Source organism: Echinops telfairi, unplaced genomic scaffold (genome assembly GCF_000313985.2).
Source record: "Echinops telfairi isolate 266 unplaced genomic scaffold, ASM31398v2 ScPeMD7_2010;HRSCAF=2546, whole genome shotgun sequence".
Classification (NCBI taxonomy): domain Eukaryota; kingdom Metazoa; phylum Chordata; class Mammalia; order Afrosoricida; family Tenrecidae; genus Echinops; species Echinops telfairi.
In genome coordinates, this window is record NW_022105908.1 from 14,389,566 (window position 1) to 14,408,397 (window position 18,832).

The following is an 18,832-nucleotide window of genomic DNA, read 5'->3' on the forward strand; positions in this document are numbered from 1 at the left end:
TTATTATTGTTTTATCATATCTTACCCCATCCCACATCTCCCTCACCCACTTCTCCGCTGTTCTTCCCCCAGGGAGGAGGCCACATGGAGACCTTGTCCTCTGTTCCCCCTTTCTCCCTCTCCTTCCCTCCACCCTCCCGCCATCACCACTCTCTCCACTGGTCCTGGTGGGGTGGGGTTCATCTGTCCTGGGTTCCCTGTATTTTCAGTTCCCACCTGTGCCAGTGCACCTCCTCCGGTCCAGCCGGATATGTACGGTAGAATTGGGATCCTGGTAGTGGGGTGGAGGAAGCATTTCTTTATGTGTTAGCGGCTACCTGGATGTCTTCTGTGGTGAGTGTCAGACCATGTCTTCTTCTCATTTTTAATTTCAGTGGTTTTCTCTTTGTTGTTGAAGTGTAGACAAGTTCAATCATTTTTTTAGATTAGTCCCTTTTCTTCTATATCATTGTCAAATATTTTCCCCCAATTTGCAGGTTCTCTTTTAATTTCTAGAAGGTGCCAGTAATATAGCTTATCTTCTACCATTTGTGCATTTTTCATGGTGTTTGAAAGTCTATTTTTAGATCAGGCCAACTAAGTTTGTCTCTAATTTTTCTTTGATGATATGTATGCTTTTAGGATTTACATTTAGGTCTTTGATACAGCTTTATCATGCTTTTCTATAGTGTGAGGTATGGATTTTGCTCTATTTTTCTGCAAATGGATATCCAGATTTGCATCATTATTTGTAAAAACAAAACAAAAACAGTCTTTTCCCTTTTGGGTGGATGTTGGCCTTTTGTCAAAACCAGCCATCCATAGGTGAATAGATTTATTTCTGTACTCTCAGTTGTGTTCCATTGTTGTGCTAGTCATAATGGTCTTGACTTCTGTAGCTGTACAGTAGGTTTTGACATCAATAAGGATGTGACTCTGCTTTCTTCTTCTTCGGTAGTGCTTTGCTTACCCTTTTCATTTTCTTTCCCATATAATTATTGGCTTTTCTTTCTTAAATACTGTTAATGGAATCTGAATTTATCTAGAGATCACTCGGGGTAGTATTGGCATTTTCACAATGTAAATATTCCTGGTCATGAGCGTGGTACACTCTCCCATTTATGTAGCTCTCGCTTCGTTTCGTGTAGTAGTGTTTTGTAGTTTGGGGTTGGATTTTTTTGTTCTGTCTTAGGTTGATTCCTTCTGGTTAGGTTTATTCCTAAGTATTTTATCTTTACTTTGGTATCTACTATAAATAGTATTATTTTCCTAATTGTCTTTTCAGAGGTCTCCTTGTGTGGCTTTAAAAGAATCGAAAAGAAAAACAAAAGGAACAGAATAGTATGAGAAACTGGACACAGTTTTAAATATCGATCCTGGACCCTGCCACTTTGCAGAATCTTTCGGTTAGTCCCAGGGAGTTTGTCGCTGCGTCTCTGGGATTTTCCATGCATAGAATCCTATCATCTGAAAATGAAGATGATTTCCCTTCTTCATGGCTAGTTTGGATACTTGCCCCTCTTTCTTTCTAAACTTATTGGCCTGATTAGGATGTCCAGTAAAATATTGAGTAGGAGTGGTGATATGGGGCATCTTGGTTTTGTTCTCAAGGTAAATGCTTTCAGTCTCTCTTTGTTGAGAATAACATGACAATTGGTTTTGTAGATAGTGCCCTTAATTGCGTTCCTATTTTGTTGAGAGTTTTTTTGGGTTTTTTTAATCAGAAAGGGGTGTTGCATTTAATCAAATGCCTTTTCTGCATTGATTAATATGGTCTTGTGGTTCTTTTACTCTGGTTTATTGATTGAGAGCATTATGTTGATTGTTTTTCAAATGTCCAACACTCCTTGCAGACCTGATACAAATCCAACATGGTTATGATATATAATCTTTTTATACATCGTTGGAATTTATTGGCTAGGATTTTGTTGAGGACTTTTGTGTCTGTGTTCATGGGGGACATTTATCTGTGATCCTCTCTCCTGATGATGTTTTTGCTTGGGTTACTCTTCCTTCATAAAGCAGATTCAAGACTATCCCATCCTTTTTTATTTCCTGGAGTCCTTTGAATAAATAATGACGTCAGCGCTGAAGGTTCGGTAGAATTCTTTAGTGACACCATGTGGACCAAGACTTTGATATGTTCAGAGATGTTTTATGACTTTTTTCTCTGTTTTGCATCTGTTCAAATGTTCTACTTCAATATGTATTTGTATAGGTAAGTTCTTTGTTTCTAGAAATGTGTCTGTTTCTTCTAGGTTTTCAAATTGTTGGCATATACTTCCTTGGGGTTTGCTGTTATGGTTCTTTCAATACCGTTGGCTCTGTCGTGACATTATTCATTTCATCTCTTAGTTGCGTTACTCACATCTTCTCTTCCTTTGCCTTTGACTGACTTGTCAGTGATTGTCTACTCTGGTAATCATTTTGGAAGACCAACTTCTGCTCTGATCTAATCTTCCTATTATTGTTCTGTTTCACTTATTTCTATTATAACCTTTATTATTCATGCTCTTTGCTCAGTCCTTACTTTTGTTACATTTATCAATGCTTGTAGTTACCTTACAATTTATTTGTTTATTCTAAGTTTAAAACAGTCTGCTGTATCCTAATATCTTTCGGACTTCCTCTCTTTTGAAAGTTCTGTAATTATATCATTTATTCTCTCTTTTTTATTTTTACTTGTCATTGTTTAGATCATGATGCATCCAGTTATCTGTATTCTATATCATTTTAAGCTCATTTTATCTTTGAGAATTCCTTTTCTGGATTGGTTTCTGAGTGATGTCATGTGTTTTCATCTCAGTTTGTTATCTGACATGGTTGGATCTCTGTCTGAAATCTCTCTGTAGCATTTCTTTTAAAACTGGTTTGGTTTTTCCAATTCAGTTCATTCATGTTTCGGGAAGTGACTTATTTTTGCCATCTTATTTGAAGGATCCCTTTGCTGAATACACAAGTCTTGGTTTACAATTTTTGTTATCTTTCAAGGTTATCTTTCAATGCCTTCTTGGATAGAAGGTTTATACTGAAAAAGAAGAGCTGATCGGGGTTGGTTTCCTTTGTGGGTGACATTTAGTTTTTTCCTTCAGCTGCTTTCAAGATTCTTTCTTTTTACCTATCATTATGAAAAGTTTGATTTTAATATGTCTGGTGATTTTCTTTTCCTATTTATGTATTTACTATCAAATACTTTTATTGCGAGCTCTTGCATCTCATCACAAACCATACATCCATCCATTGTGTCAAGCACATTTGTACATTTGTTGCCATCATCATTTTCAAAGCATTTTCTCTCTGCTTGAGCCCATGGTATCAGCTCCTCATTTCCCCCTTCCTTCCCCCACCTCCCTCCCTCATGAACCCCTGATCAATTATAGTTTATTATTTTCATATCTTACATCATCCTTTGTTACCCTTCACCCACTTTTCAGTTGTTCGGCCCCCTTGGAGGGGGTTATAGGTCGATCCTTGTGATCAATTTCCCCCGTTCACCACCTTCCCCTTATCTTCCTGGTATCTCTATTCTCATTGCTGGTCTTGAGTTTATCTATCCAGGACTCCCTGTGTTGCAGGCTCTTATCTGTAGCAGTGTACATGTTCTGGTCTAGTCCAATTTGTAAGGTAGAATTGAGGTCATGATAATGGGGTGGTGATGGGGGTGGGAAGGATTAGAGAACTAGAAGAAAGTTGTATGTTTCATTGGTGCCATATTGCACCCTGACTGGCTCATCTCTTCCTTGTGACCCTTCTGTAAGGGGATGTCCAATTGTCTACAGATGGGCTTTGGGTCTCCACTCTGCACTCTCCCTCATTCACAATGATATAAATTTTTGTTCTTAGATGCCTGATAACTGATCCCATCAACACCTCGTGATCACACAGGCTGGTGCGCTTCTTCCATTTGGGCTTTGTTGCTTCTGAGCTAGATGGCCGCTTGTTTATCTTCAAGCCTTTAAGACCCCAGATACTATATCTTTTGATAGCTGGGCATCATCAACTTTCTTTACTACATTGCTTATGCACCCACTTTGTCTTCAGCAATCATGTCAGGAAGGTGAGCACCACAGAATCCCGGATTGTTATAACAAAGTGTACTTGTGTTGAGGGAGTATTTGAGTCCCAATGTCCATCTGCTACTCTAATTCTTAACATATAGATATAAGTACATAGATCTATTTCCCTATCGTTATATATAAATATATTTACATATGTACATGACTGTATTTAGACCTCTATAAATGTCCTTTGCCTCCTAATTCTTTCCTTTATTTCCTTTTACTTTCCTCTTGTCCCACTATCATGTTAGGCTTTCATTCGGGTTTAGTAATTCCTCGCTGTTACATTGCCCTTGATTAAGCCCCACTAGGCATCCTGTGCCCTTCTCTCCATTGATTTTTGTTCCCTGTTGTTCCCTTGTTCCTGGGTTGGTTGAACACCCCCATTCCTTTCTCCCACCTCCCCTTCTCCCATGTCCCCCTGGATCCATCGGTCCTGTTGTTTTCTTCTCTGAATTCCTTATCCCACCTATCTTATCTAGATAGACATGCAGAGACATTAATAAGCACAAAAACCAGGCAAAACCAAACAAAACAACACAGGACAACAAAACAAAAACCAATAACAACAACAAAAAGAAAGCCAATGACAAAAAAGGCAAAACCTATAAATAGTTCCAGGTCTGTTGTTTGACCTTTAGGAGTGTTTTCCAGTCGAGTCTGATGGGGTGCCACACTCTGTCCCAAAAATCTATTTTTGATATTCCCCAGGGATTTCATCGCTTTGCTACCCTTGCTGCTCTGTTGTATGTCCTTAGTGCTTCACCCCAGTGTGATGGGGTTAGATCAGGCACAATTCCTGCACCGTGTCTCCAGTGTTGTCCCCCGTAGCACTGTGGTTCAGTGAGGGATGTTGCGTCTTGTGGTGGGGCTGACCCAATGGTCCTCTCTGTGCATTTTGTCTGCTCTGAGCAGGAATATTGTCCTTGGGGCTTGGTGGGCCAGGATGTGTTCCCCTCTCTCTCCATCCCTCTTTGTTTCTCCTGTGTGCTCTAATCAGATGTGCCCCTCTCCACAAGCTGTAGCTTCAGTGCTGTCCTCTGAAGTGCATTCTTTTTTCGGGGGGAGGGGGAGAGGTCCACATAGTTGGGATTGGGGAGGCCCCACACACCTCTCTGTTAGCTCCCTGGTACATGCTGGTATATTGTATTCACGTCTTGGTGCACCAGGTTGAAGCCTTGTCGCTCTCTTTTTCCCTCTCCTGTGGAGATAGAAACAGTACCTTCCCTTTGAGTGACTTAGTGCCTGTTCCCCCCTACCATGTCTTTTTTTTCTCTCTTTTTTTCTACCTCCTATTTAGTTGGCTGCTGCATGTATCCCTGGATTGGGTTTGGCCCCTGCCATAGTACCTGGACCTCACCCCAGGAATGTATACAGTAGCTTTTCCCCTACACTCCATTTTTTTAAGCTTACTTTAGCTGACTCATGTTGTACTTGTCCTTTTGTGCTTGGCTTATTTTGCTTAGCATAATTTCCTCCAGTTCTTCCCATGTGGCAATGTGCTTCATGCATTCATCCATGCTTTTTAGGGATACGTATGTATGTACCACAATGATCAGGAACATTTTCTCATATGTTTCTCATATGTTTATTGGCCATTTGGATTTCTGCCCTTCTGAAACTTCTGGTCAGGTCCTTTGTCCACCTCCTTAGTGGGCAGTTAGGTTTTTTTTTCTTATTGTAAGCTAGCAAAGTATTATATATTTTAGTAATAAGGCCTTTGTCTGATGTGTCATTGCAATAGGTCTTTTCCAAGTCTGTGGGCTCTCTTATTACTCTCTTGGTGAATTCTTTCGATGTGCACAGGTGTCTTATCTTCAGTATATCCCACTTGTCAATTTGTGACTCCTCTGTATTCGTATCCTTCCGTATTTCCTATAGCCTATGTATTGCCTGCACCAAGGTTCTCAGATTTCTCCCAATTCCCTCATTAATGGCCCTAATAGTTTGGGATTTTACCTCAAGGTCTGTGATCTAGTCTTGGTAATTTTCTTTGGGGGTCTATTCTGTATGAAATTTGTCAAGTTTCATAGACTTATACGTTTTTGTCTTTTGTGATATTAAAGTTTTCTGCTAGCAAGTCTTCATCATTTTGTTTGTTTGTTTGGCTTGATTTGGTTGGGACCCTCACCTGTTCTGGAATTCTGATCACATGTAAATTCTACCTCTTGATACTTAGCTACATAATTCTTAGACTTTCTTCATTTTTCCTCATACACATTGATATCAAGGGATTCGTCTTCTAATGTGCTGATCCACTTTCCAATAGATTTGCTTCTAATATTTTGTCTTTCAATGTATTACCTATCTCTAAATTTGTGTTAATTTTCTGGATTTTTAATTCAGAATTTTGTATATTTGTAGTTGTCTACTGATTTGATTTTATATTGTTGAATTCTACTTGGTGCAAGCACGTGAATAAAAGAAATAAATTACACAGAGGAGAAAATATAATAGAACTACTGAATAAGGAGTTCAAAATCTATATACATACAAGACCTCAAAGAAAACACAAATAAATGTACGAAAAATAAGCAATACTCAAGTAGAATAATGCCAACTGCAGGAGGGAAGCTGAACCAGTGATCATGTAAGCATCTCAGCATTGCCAGGGGTTTCCACACGGGTGCTCCAGCACCCAGGGCTGCATCAGGGTAGGTCCATGTGGCTTCTCCTCAGGGATGTCTTGGAGGAAATGAGCCTTGCCAGCTGAAGCAGGGAACTGGCTAAGGCAGATACACCCTGGTCCAACCATCAGAAAGCAAGAGACCGGAGAACTAGAAAGGCGAGGTTCACCAAGACATTTACCTCTCGACCCTTCAAATCCCACATGTGTTTATTGGCCAGGTTGGCACAGTAAACCTTAACTATCTCAGGAGACATCAAAAGAAATTGGGAGGGGTACATAGAGTCACTGTATTAAAAAGAATTGATCGGCACTCAATCTTTTCAAAGGGTAGCATATGACCAAAAAGCTATGCCATTGAAGGGAGAAGTCCAAATTGCACCAAAGGTATTTGCAAAAAACAAGGCTCCACAAATTCATGGAATAGCGATTGAACTAGTTTTAAAAGCTGATGCAGCACTGGAAACCTTAACTAGTCTATGCCAACCATTTATACTATGTAAACTGACTGCAATAGCTCTATATTTGTGCCCCTTCCAAAGAAAAGTAACCCCGCAGAATGCAGACATTATTGAACAATATCATTTATTCCACATGCAAGCCAAATGTTGATGAAGATAGCTATAAAATGGCTGTAGCAGTGCATCAACCGAGAGCTATTGGAATTTCAAGCCAGATTTCAGAAGATGATATAAGACAAGGGGTACCATTGCTGAAATCATCTTGATTTTGGCTTAAAACAGAGAATATCAGAAAGATGTTTACTTGTGCTTTATTGACTCTGCAAAGGTATTAAGCTATGTGGATCATGTTAAGCTAGGGGGAACAATGGGAAGAATAAGAACTCCAGAACACTTAATCATCCTCCTGCAGGATACTCTGTTCTGTTCAAACAGAAAAAGGGTAGTACATCATGGTTTGTAATGTACCCGAGTTGTATTCTTTCACCATACTTATTCAATCCATATGCTGAGCAAACAATCCAAGAAGCTAGACAATATGTAAAACAGTTTGGCATCAGGATTGGAGAAAATCTCCCTGGTAACTGTGATGGACAGATGGCACATCTTGCTTCCTAGATGCAAGGTCTGGAGGCATTTGCTGACAAAGGCCAGACTGCAGCATTCCGTATGGATTTCAACTCCAAGAAAAGAAAATGAACATCTGTACAACTGACCAAAAGGCAACACCATCATAAACCAGTGGTTCTCAACCTGTGGGTCACGACCCCTTGAGGGGGTCGAACGACCCTTTCACAGGGGTCGCTCAATTCATACCAGTAGCAAAATTACAGTGATGAAGTAGCAACAAAAATAATTTTATGGTTGGGGTCACGACAGCATGAGGAACTGTATTAAAGGGTCGTGGCATTGGGAAGGTTGAGAACCACTGTCATAAACAGAGAAAAGATTGAAGTTGCCAAAAATTTTATTTTACTTGACTCCCCAGTCAACATTCATGAAAACAGTTAAGAAAGCAAACAATGTACTACATTGAGAAAATCTGCTGTCCGTGATGTATTTACAGTACTAAAGAACAAAGAGGTCTATTTTAGGACTAAGCTACACCTGATGCATGCCGTGGTATTTTCAATCACCTCCTGTATGTGCAAAAGCTTGATGAGGAATGTGGAAGAACTTAGGAGAATCGATGCGTTTCAATTATGATGTTGGCAAAGAAAATTCTAAATATCATGGATTGGCAGAAGAACAAATAAATCTGTGTTAGACAAAGTACAGCCAGAATGTGCCTTAGACGTGAGGATGGCAAAACTCCATCTCACATACGTTGGTCATATTACCAAGAAGAGCCAGTATTTGGAAAATGACATCACACTTCATAGAGGGTCATTGTCTCATTAGCAGTCTATCAAAGAATATATAGACAAAAATAGAAAAGAAAGTCAGAGGTAAGATAATTATAGTTGTCTGATGATTAATACATTTTATATATGCAGGTAGGAGTCCTGGTGGCCCTACTGGGAAGACCTTAGACTATTAACCACAAGGTCAGCAGTTCAAACCCACCAGATACTCCACAAGAGAAAAATTAAACTGAGGCTGACTTCCTCTGGAAAGATTTACAAAGCCTAGGAAACTCTGCATAGGGTCAATATGAGTCAGAATCAACTTGACAGTGAGCTCGAATTTTTTGTATGTATATGTAGCTTTTCCGGGTTTCAAATACTTTTAGCCTTTTAAATTTGCAATTATTTTATTAGTTTTTAGAGAATTCCAGTATAATCACCAGTAATTTTTATATGTACCATTTGTTGTTGTTGTTGTTGTCGTTAGGTACCATCAAGTCGGGTCTGATCCTATGCACAACAGAACGAACACTGACGGTCTTGCACCATTGTTTCCATGCCTGAGCCCGTCACTGCAGCCACCATGCCAATCCATCTTGTTGAGGGTCTTCTTCTACTTGGCTGCCCTTTCACTTTTGTGAGGATGATGTATCTCTCCAAGAACGGGTGCCTGCTGACAATATGGCCAAAGTATGGAAGACAAAGTCTTGCCATTCTTGCCTCTCAGGAACACTCTGGTCTTACTTCTTCCAGGATAGATTGGCTTGTCCTTTAAGCAATTCATGGTACTTTCGATATGCTTCACCAGCCCAATCTAATGCATCGATTCTTCTTCGGTCTTCCTTATTCAGTGTCCAACTTTTCCATGCATATGAAGCAATTGAAAATACCATGACTTGAGTCAAGTGCACCTTTAGTCCTCAAAATAACACCTTTGTTTTCCATGCTCTAAAGAGGTCTTGTGCAGCAGATTTACCTAATGCATATGTCTTATGATCTCTTGACTGCTGCTTCCATGAGCATTGATTGTGGAGGCAAGCAAGGTGAAATCCTTGACAACTTCAACCTTTTCTGCAGTCTTCACGATGTTACATATCTGTCCAGCTGTGAAGATTTGGGTCTTCCTAACATTGCGTTGTAAGCCAGACTGAAGGCTGCAATCCTTGATCTTCATCAACAAGTGCTTCAGGTCCTCCTCACGTTCAGCAAGCAAGGTTGTGCCATCTGCATAGCTCAGGTTGTTAATAAGCCGCCTTCTAGCCCTGAGGCCACATTTTCCTTCATATAATACATCTTCTCTGACGATTTGCTCAGCATACATAGGTTTAGTGTCATTAATTACCTTCTTCCACTTGGGCAATCATTCTCACCTTATTTTCTGAGTTATTCCTTCTCAATTACGATAAATGCAGCACACCCTAAAATCCCTATGTAATCTTTCCATTTATTTTTGTCAATCTGGTCCCACATAGATAGTTCTTAAAAGAACATAATTGCGGTAAAGCTAAACATTTATTTAATTTCAAGACTTCAGGGGATATTTTTGATGTAAGGTTCTTTGATTATCTTAGGACAATTGTTTCAGGAGCTCCTCTAATCTTTATGGTCCCAGAAAGACTTGAGCCTGATAGAATTTGAAGTTCTTCTCTATCTTTGCCCCTTTTATCTGGATTCTTCTGGAGAATATTCGATCAAAATGCTTAGTGATGGCATCCAGGTGCCAGCAGTTCTTCTGGTCTCATGACAGAGAAGGCAGTTTTTCCTGGAAGTAGCCACACATTCCATCACTGCCATCAGGTCACTTCTGGGTTCTCCTATTCTTGATTCTCCTCCTTCTTCTGTCAGTCGGGATGAAGACCAATTGTTGTACCTTGGCTGGAAATATGCAAGCTCTTAAGACCCTGGGCACTCTTCCGTGAAGGAGGTAAAAGAGAGCATTACATTTGCCATTTAGCCGATTAACTGAGGAACCCAATGGACCGATGACTCTATGCTTCCAAATCAAGAAACCAAATCCCATGAGACATTTAATTGTGCCTATCGGCCTCCGAAGCTGCTCTTTTGTTATTGTTAATTTGCCTGTCACACACTTTTTGCCAATTCAACGTTTTACAAATATATAATTTATTGACCATAATTAATCATAGGGCTGGGCACAGATCTTTTTTATCGAGTTCACGCCAGATTTAGGAAAGTCCTATATCTCGCCGGTCATTCCTTTGCCTTTTAAAAATAAAATTGTTTAATTACATATAAGTAGTTTTTTTAAAAAGAAATTAATAAACCACCCACAATTCTACTAAGTAAATAAAAAGTGTGTCCTCTTCACTCCCATCCTAGTCTACTGGTTTTTCATAATCTTGACAACATCGGCTATTTAATGTTTGTTTGTTTTTAAATAGTTTTATAAGGGGTTCATACAACTCTTATCACAATCCATACATACATCAATTGTGTAAAGCTCATTTGTACATTCATTGCCTTCATCATTCTCAAAACATTTGCTCTCCACTTAAGCCCCTGGCATCAGGTCCTCATTTTTTCCCCCTTCCCTCCCCACTACCCCCTCCCTCATGAACCCTTGATAATTTATAAATTATTATTCTGACATATCTTGCCCTGTCCGACGTCTCCCTTCACCCACTTTTCTGTTATCCGCCCCTCAGGGAGAAGGTCACATGTAGATCCTTGTAATCGGTTCCCCCTTTCCACCCCACCCTCCTTCCACCCTTCCAGTATCAGCACTCACACCACTGGTCCTGAAGGGATCATCCGCCCTGGATTCCGTGTGTTTCCAGTTCCTATCTGCACCAGTGTACATCCTCTAGTCTAGCCAGACTTGCAAGGTAGAATTTAGATCATGATAGTTGGGGGTTGGGGGTTGGGTGGGTGGGTGGAGGAAGCATTTAGGAATTAGAGGGAAGTTGTATTTTTCATCGTTGCTACATCGCAACCTGACTGGCTCTTCTCCTCCCCTAGACTTCTTCTATTTGTTCTCAACAGCTTAACATTACAATTTTCTCACATAATTAAAAATGCTTAATAAACATTTAATTGTTCGTATAATAAAAGTATATGTGCTACTGTAAATTGAACTGCAATTATTTGTTTAATTCAGTTCATTAAAGAGGAAATTCTTAGAATAAATAAAACATACTATTGGAACCCTAATGGCACTGTTGGATCAGCATGGGGCTGTTAACTACAAAATCAATAGTTCAAACTCATGAGTTGCTCTGCAGATAAAAGATGAAGCTATCGACTCCTGTAAAGATCTACAGGCTCAGCACATTAGATAGGGATCCAATGAGTTGGAATCGGCTCAATGACAGTGGATTTGACTCTTGGTCTAGATGTTCCAGTCCACAAAGTTCAAATTCATGGGACAGTGCCCTAACTGAAAGCTTTGTTGTGGAACCTGTTCTTCCTCTCACACACAAAGACTTGGCAGCTTTGGGCTGAGCTAGTCTCAGGGAGGAGACGCCATGATTTTACCTTCCCTTAAGTGCAGTTGCCTGACCCCAACAAATTCTGAGAGGGTACCTGTACAAGTGGAAGAAGGGTGCCCTTGGAATGCTCACAAGACCAGCACTCCCTCACACATAGAATTCTTTGAAGAAGCTTTCATTTGGAGAACTCCTGCTATATATATATATATATTTTTTAATTTTTATTTGAAAGAACATATTTTTTGGACTTGAGTCAATGGTTCACCGGTACCTGCTGAACCTGCAAGCCATCAAAGCCTGACATCTGACCTGTCCAGCTGGCGTTCCTTAGTCTCTGCAGCCACAAGCCTGACCTGCTGACATCGACCAGGTCATCCACCCTCTGTAGACATAGAGTCAGGCAAAGCCTCCAGCTTGACAGATGACCTACTTGAACTCGTGGACGTATTCACTTCTACAACAGTCTGACTTATTTTGTTGATATAAACTTTTCTCTTTATGTACACATACATAATAAGCAGCCCTGGTTTTGCTTCTCTAGAGAACCCAGCCTTGACATAGAGACTTTGCATTGATGAATGGGAGAAATACGTATCAGAGAACAAACTATAACACAGAGAGAAACCAAAGAGGCTCAGGGCTACTGTGCTAGCGATGCCTTTAAGCCTGTAACCACTGATCAAGAAAAAAAGAGTGATGCTAATGGACACCTGAGCTATTTCCTATCTTCACACATACACAGAGAAATGCCTTTTCTATTTTGTTTGTTGAACAATATTTTATTGTGATTTAGGTAGGGGTTTACCTAAATCATCTCAGATGAACAATTTTGTATTCAACAGTTTACTTATCAAGTCCCCATTTGCTTATCCTGTGCCCGCTTCTTTGACTTCTCTTTTGCTTTTTGTGGCTAACTCTCTTCCTTTTCACTCAAGCTCATACCTGTGAACCCTTTAGTCTAGTGTTTCATCTTCCCTCCTTGGTAGCCCCCAAACTCTGTTCCATTTGTTATGAAAGTCTTTCTCTTAGTTTGGTTTTTCTTCCTAACAGTGTTCTCTGGCAATATTTGTCCTTTTGTGACTAATTTCATTCAGCATCCTGTTCTCCAGGCCAGGAGGCATTTTGTGACTTCATTGTTTTTTAGTGATGCTTGAGGTTCTATTGTGTGTATGTACCAACGTTTCTCTTATCCATTCTGATGGGACAAATACTGATGGGCATTGAGGTTGTTTCCATCTTCTTGCTTTTGTGAACAGCGCTCCATGACCATGAGTGTGAATGTCTGTTCATGCTATTACTCCTATTTCTTTGGAGTATATTCATAGCAGAGGGATTCCTAGGTCAGATAAAACATCTATCCTCCGTTGCTGTGAACAACCTAGCATTTATGGGAAGAGTCACGTGGAATGCAACCCCCTTCCTTAGGTTACAGCCCTGATGAAGTTTCCCCAGTAGTACAGCCTCATTTCTATTTTACTAAACATTATGGAAAGCTTGTTTGAATTTGGCTACATCACCCTCCAGCTCTTTGGACTTCAGCAAACAGCCTGCCATATTGTCTGTTGACCCTGGGAGCCGTCAGCAGCTTGCCATTTGATTTGTCAACTTTGGATTCATTAGAATCTGCAACCACAAGCCTGACTTGCTGACCTTGGTTCATCTGTATTTGTATCCCTGAGTCTACGGTCTTCCAAGTTCATCTTTGTGCTTCCTGGCTCATCAGCCCTTCACAGTCACCTCTGACCCAGAGGCTTGAACCAGCTTGGATTTACCTGCTTTTATAATTCTGTGCGTCATTTTCTTTATATAAATCAAGCTCGCTCGCTCTCGCTCTCTCTCTCTCCACCTCTCTACCTCTCTCTGTCCCTCTCCTTTTCCTTTCCTTCTATGTAGATATATAGATCACTTGTTTTGCTTCCTAGAGAACCCAGCCTGATACAAATGAGCAACCCCAATCAAGCCTGCTGCCATCAAATAAATTCCAACTCATAATGACCTATATAGAGTTTTGAAGCTGTAAATATTTAGGGGATGTGATCGTCTCAAGTTTGTCCTACAAACTGGCTGGTGTGTTTGAACTAACAACCTTGTATTAGTAGTAAAGGGGTCGAGAAAATCGTCTGTTTGTGGCATGCTACATAGGAGATACCTGCTGAACATCTGGAGAAGGGGTTGAGTTGGACCTGCAATCAAAAATTATAAGAGATGTGGAGTTAAGACAGCAATTTTGGAGATACCTGTGTATTTGGATGTTACTAACTGCTTTAGAGTTGGGCCTGGATATGTTCTGTAAGAGAGGGAAAGTAGTAAAAGAATAAACACAGCTATAGACTGGGCCCAAGCAATGTTGAAAGTCAGCAAGGCGGCTGAGCCAGTTGAGAAAACCGAGTGCCTGATGGAGTCAGTAAATAATACCTTCTTGATTTACTTCGAGGAGCTACCTGGTCAATGATAACAGGGGACTTGTCTGTGTGAGATGTTTCATGTGTGGGTAGGAAACGCTGGTTTTGAATAGTATGGCAGCAACTATTGGTTTCCACTTGTGTTAGTCTGGGTAGACTAGAGAAACAAATTCATAAACACACTTAGGTATATAAAGGAGAGGTTTTTACACAAGAGGAATTGAACATTGAGAAAACATCCGAGCCCAGTCCAGATCAAGTCCATAAGTCCGAGATTAGCCCATATTTCCAATATCAATCTATAAAGACCTCTTCAGACTCACAAAACTCATGCAATGACGCCAAATGCAGAAGATCACAGGCCAGTGGGTAGAAAGTCTTTGGGTCCAGTGGCATTGGAAACATCTCAGCGCTGTCAGGGGTCTCTCTGTGGCTTCTCCAGCTTCTGAGGTCTGGTTGCGTCCATGCGGCTTGTCTTCTGCAGTGTCTCCCAGGGAGTAGCAGAGAGAGAAAAGTGTATTCCGCCTCTAAGGAAGTACCAGATTTCCCAGAATTCTCAGGAGAAGGCCACGCCCACACAGAAGTCTCATTGGCTATCTCCAGGTTGACAGCCTCGACTCCACCCCTACACTCTTAATTCTTAAATTGACACCAGATTAGGTGAGTACCACACCACTCAATAGCCATAATTTAGTATCAAGAACTCAGATTGTATCAGGCAGGGGCAAGGGCCAGGCAAAAATTTTACCAGCTGTACTGGTCAAGCTATTTATCACCCAGCATGGCCATGGAAAAAGTGAACAGTATCATATGTTGAATTTCTGAAAGCCAGAAAAATAAAGGTCACCAGACAGTGTGGCACCTCTGAACCTGTCTTTCTTAGTCAGGCTTTTACTGTGATAGTGTTGTGGAGTAAACAGGCTCAAAATATCTCAGTGACAGACCATAATAAGTTTCTTTAATCATACCTGTACATTGGCCATGTGACTGACATGAATGGGACTTGCAGACTTTTGCTGGGAAAGCCTTTACTAAACTTTACATTGAGTTCAGATCCAAGCTGAAAGAAATGAATGCTGGAACTTGCCTCTCTATGCATCCATTGACCATCTCCATGTTGCCTTCACTCACTAGCTAAAGAATTTATACCAGAGTCCAGCATCAATGGAGAAAGTGGATATTCATCCCCCATCGCGAGTCTTGGTTGGGAAAAGGAGGGAAGAAAACATTGCACCCAAGTAGTAAAACCTACTACCTCTCCTTTTGTTCACTCTTTCTGTGCCCTAAAAGTCAGCATACTAAAGCTCAGCAGTTCCATGTGTCCCCGAGAGCACTGAATTGAGAGAGTGAAGTAGAAAGATAGGTCTTTTATGTCTGTGTATTCACCACAGTAACCATTGTTGTTGTTAGGTGTTGTTGAGTTGATTTCACCTATGTACACCAGAACTAAGTGGTCAGATCCTGGGCCACCCTTCCAATGGTCTGATGCGTGAGCCCATCAAAGCAGCCTCTGTGTCAATCCATCTTGTCAAGGGTCTTCCCCTGTTTTGCTTCCCCTCTACTTACCGAGCATGAATACCTTCTCCAGGGACTGAGCTCTTCTGACACGTCCAAAATACAGGCTACATCTGATCTGATTTCATGTGAAAAAGAAATAAACTTCTGGGGTTTTGTTTCATTTTTTAAAACTTACTATGATAGGTTTTTTATTATATGCCCAACTATAAGATGGACAACATAATTAGGTCTAGTGGGAAAAGGAAGGAGTAAGAATAATTAAGGGATTTCTCTTTAGAAAGAGCAGAAAAAAATATGATATTAACAGGAAGGGAGTTTGGGTGTTTGGTTTTAAGTCAAAAAATGTTGTCATTAGCTGCCTATGAGTCAGCCCCAACTCATGATGACCCCATGCACAATGGAATGACACACTGTCCAACCCTGTGATCAATAGTGGCTTCCGCTGTTGTGAGATGTAGGATTTTCATTGGTTGATTTCAGAAATTGATCACCAAGTCTTTCTTCGAAGTCGGTCTTATTCTAGAATCTACTGTGATCCTAGCAAAATGCCAGCCTCAACTAACAGGATGCATGCAAAGTTCATGGGCCAGGAAAAATAGTACAGTGTTTATACAATGATGAGAATAATCCAGTAAAAAAAATGTTCAGTGAATGATGTAAGAGAGAGGGGAAATTGCTGAAGCCCTATCCTTCAACAAGCTAAAGGAGAGGTCCCCCTTGATTTGTGAAATTTTGAGGTACATTTGTTTTTAATTGGGAAAATGAAAATCTATGCCTTTTTAAAATTTCAGAGTAAGCTTTTTGTTTTATAAAACTTAAAAACAACTTAAATTCTGTGTATTTATCCTAGTGTTTTCTAGATAGCTTCCACATATTAAAAATGTTTGCCATTTCTGTATTTAAGTTTGTGCAAAAATAACTGAACTTGTCAAAAACCTTAATGCTCTTTCTCTTTACATTATTTTTTGTTTTTAATTGGGGAAAAAAAGTAGAGCAGAACTTTTTCCAAACAGTTTTATTGACAAGTAATTTACATATCATATAATTCAATAGCTCAATCATTCAATAACACCAAGGAGAATTGTACAATCACCCCCACATCAATTTTTTCAGAACTGTCCCCTCCCAAGGTTAAATCCACTCAAATATGAGTTATGCAATCACAATCCATTCTAGTGCTCCCACCCCCCTCCCATCTTCACCATTTACTCCTGAGATTCCCTTACCCTCCCCATCACCCCCTGCCCCTGTATTCCCTATAACCCCTTGTATCAGTTATTCTTGTTATGCATCCACTCCTCCTGTGCTTTACACCTGGGAGACTCAACAAAAAAAAAACAATGAAAAACAAAACCAGGCTAAGGTGGACAAAGACACAAATGATGCGTGAGCAGAAAAAGACCCCCACCAACATCCAAAAAGCCAGGTAAGAAATTTCTGTCATGGAACCAGTAAGACAATCTGGCACCCAGAACATGTTCCGGTCCCATCTATAGGGTGGTCAGCTGGCCAAGTATCAAGGTTGATGAAGCAATCAAGATGACCATGGTCTCTGCCTATTAATTGGGCTGTGAGCGGATCTGCCAGTGGGTCAGCCTGACTAGATACTGTGCCTAGGGGTTTGGGGCTACCACCATCCCCATAGCCCTCCACAAATTGTGTGTTCATAATTTTTGTTCTGATGCCTTTCTCTTCACCATATTCAAATTTTGTAAGTGTCATCTCTGGATAACATACTCTAACATGCTTCTTCCATGTGGACAGAGTTGACTTCTCGCTTAGATGGCTACTTGTTGGCATACAATCCTTTAAGACCCCAGACACTATTCCAATTGATAACCAGGCACCATCTGCTTTCTTCTCCACACTTTGCTGTAGCACCCTTATCTTCAGTGATCATATCATAAAGGTGAGTATGTAGCATGGCCATGATGTAAGACCTAATTATTCTTAAGTTGGAGCTAGAATTTAGTGTGAGTCCCAAACCTATTTCTTGGACCTATGTCTTTTTTCTTCTTCTTCTATAAATTGGGAGCCAATACATATGTCATATCATCCCATAATTCAATCGTGTCAAACATAATTGTGCAATTTCTTCCAAAACAAATATTTCCTTCCTGGGCTTCTTGGCATTGTCTTCCTCTTATCAGTAGAGAAAAAAATTGTATACTGTCAGGAGTGTTTGGGATCATAAGAATGAACAAAGATTTACTGCATTAAAGGAAATCATTTATGAAATGGCATAATCATAGTGCAAAGAAAGTTTAGGGTCATGGTTTCATGAGACATCATAGCTAATTGGCCTAATACCATGTGTAGTGCTTCTGTTCTACCTTCTAGTTGGTTGCATAGTCTCTGGGGGATTAAAAGCATATACATAGCCATGTGGAACATAAGGATTGGTTTCTAGTCACCTGGAGCAACAGAAGACAGAGCAGGGGGAATAAAAGGTGGGGTATGGAATGTGTGACAGACTGCTTCCATGAACAACTTCCTCCATTGCCATGAGATCAGAAGAATTGGATGGTACCTAGCTAAAATCATTGTGCATTTTGATCAAGGATTCTTTTTTTAAATCGTTTTATTAGGGACTCATACAATTCTTATCACAATCCATACATTCATTGCCCTCATCATTTTCAAAACATTTGCTCTCCACTTAAGCCCCTGGCATCATGTCCTCATTTTTTCCCCTCCCTCCCCACTCCCCCCTCCCTCAGGAACCCTTGATAATTTAGAAATTATTTTGTCATACCTTGCCCTGTCCGACGTCTCCCTTCACCCACTTTTCTGTTGTCCGTCCTCCCCCAAGGAGGTCACATGTAGATCCTTGTAATCAGTTCCCCCTTTCCAACCCACCCTCCCTCTACCCTCCCAGTATCACCACTCACACCACTGGTCCTGAAGGGATCATTGGCCCTGGAGTCCCCATGTTTCCAGTTCCTATCTGTACCAGTGTACATCCTCTGGTCTAACCAAACTTGCAAGGTAGA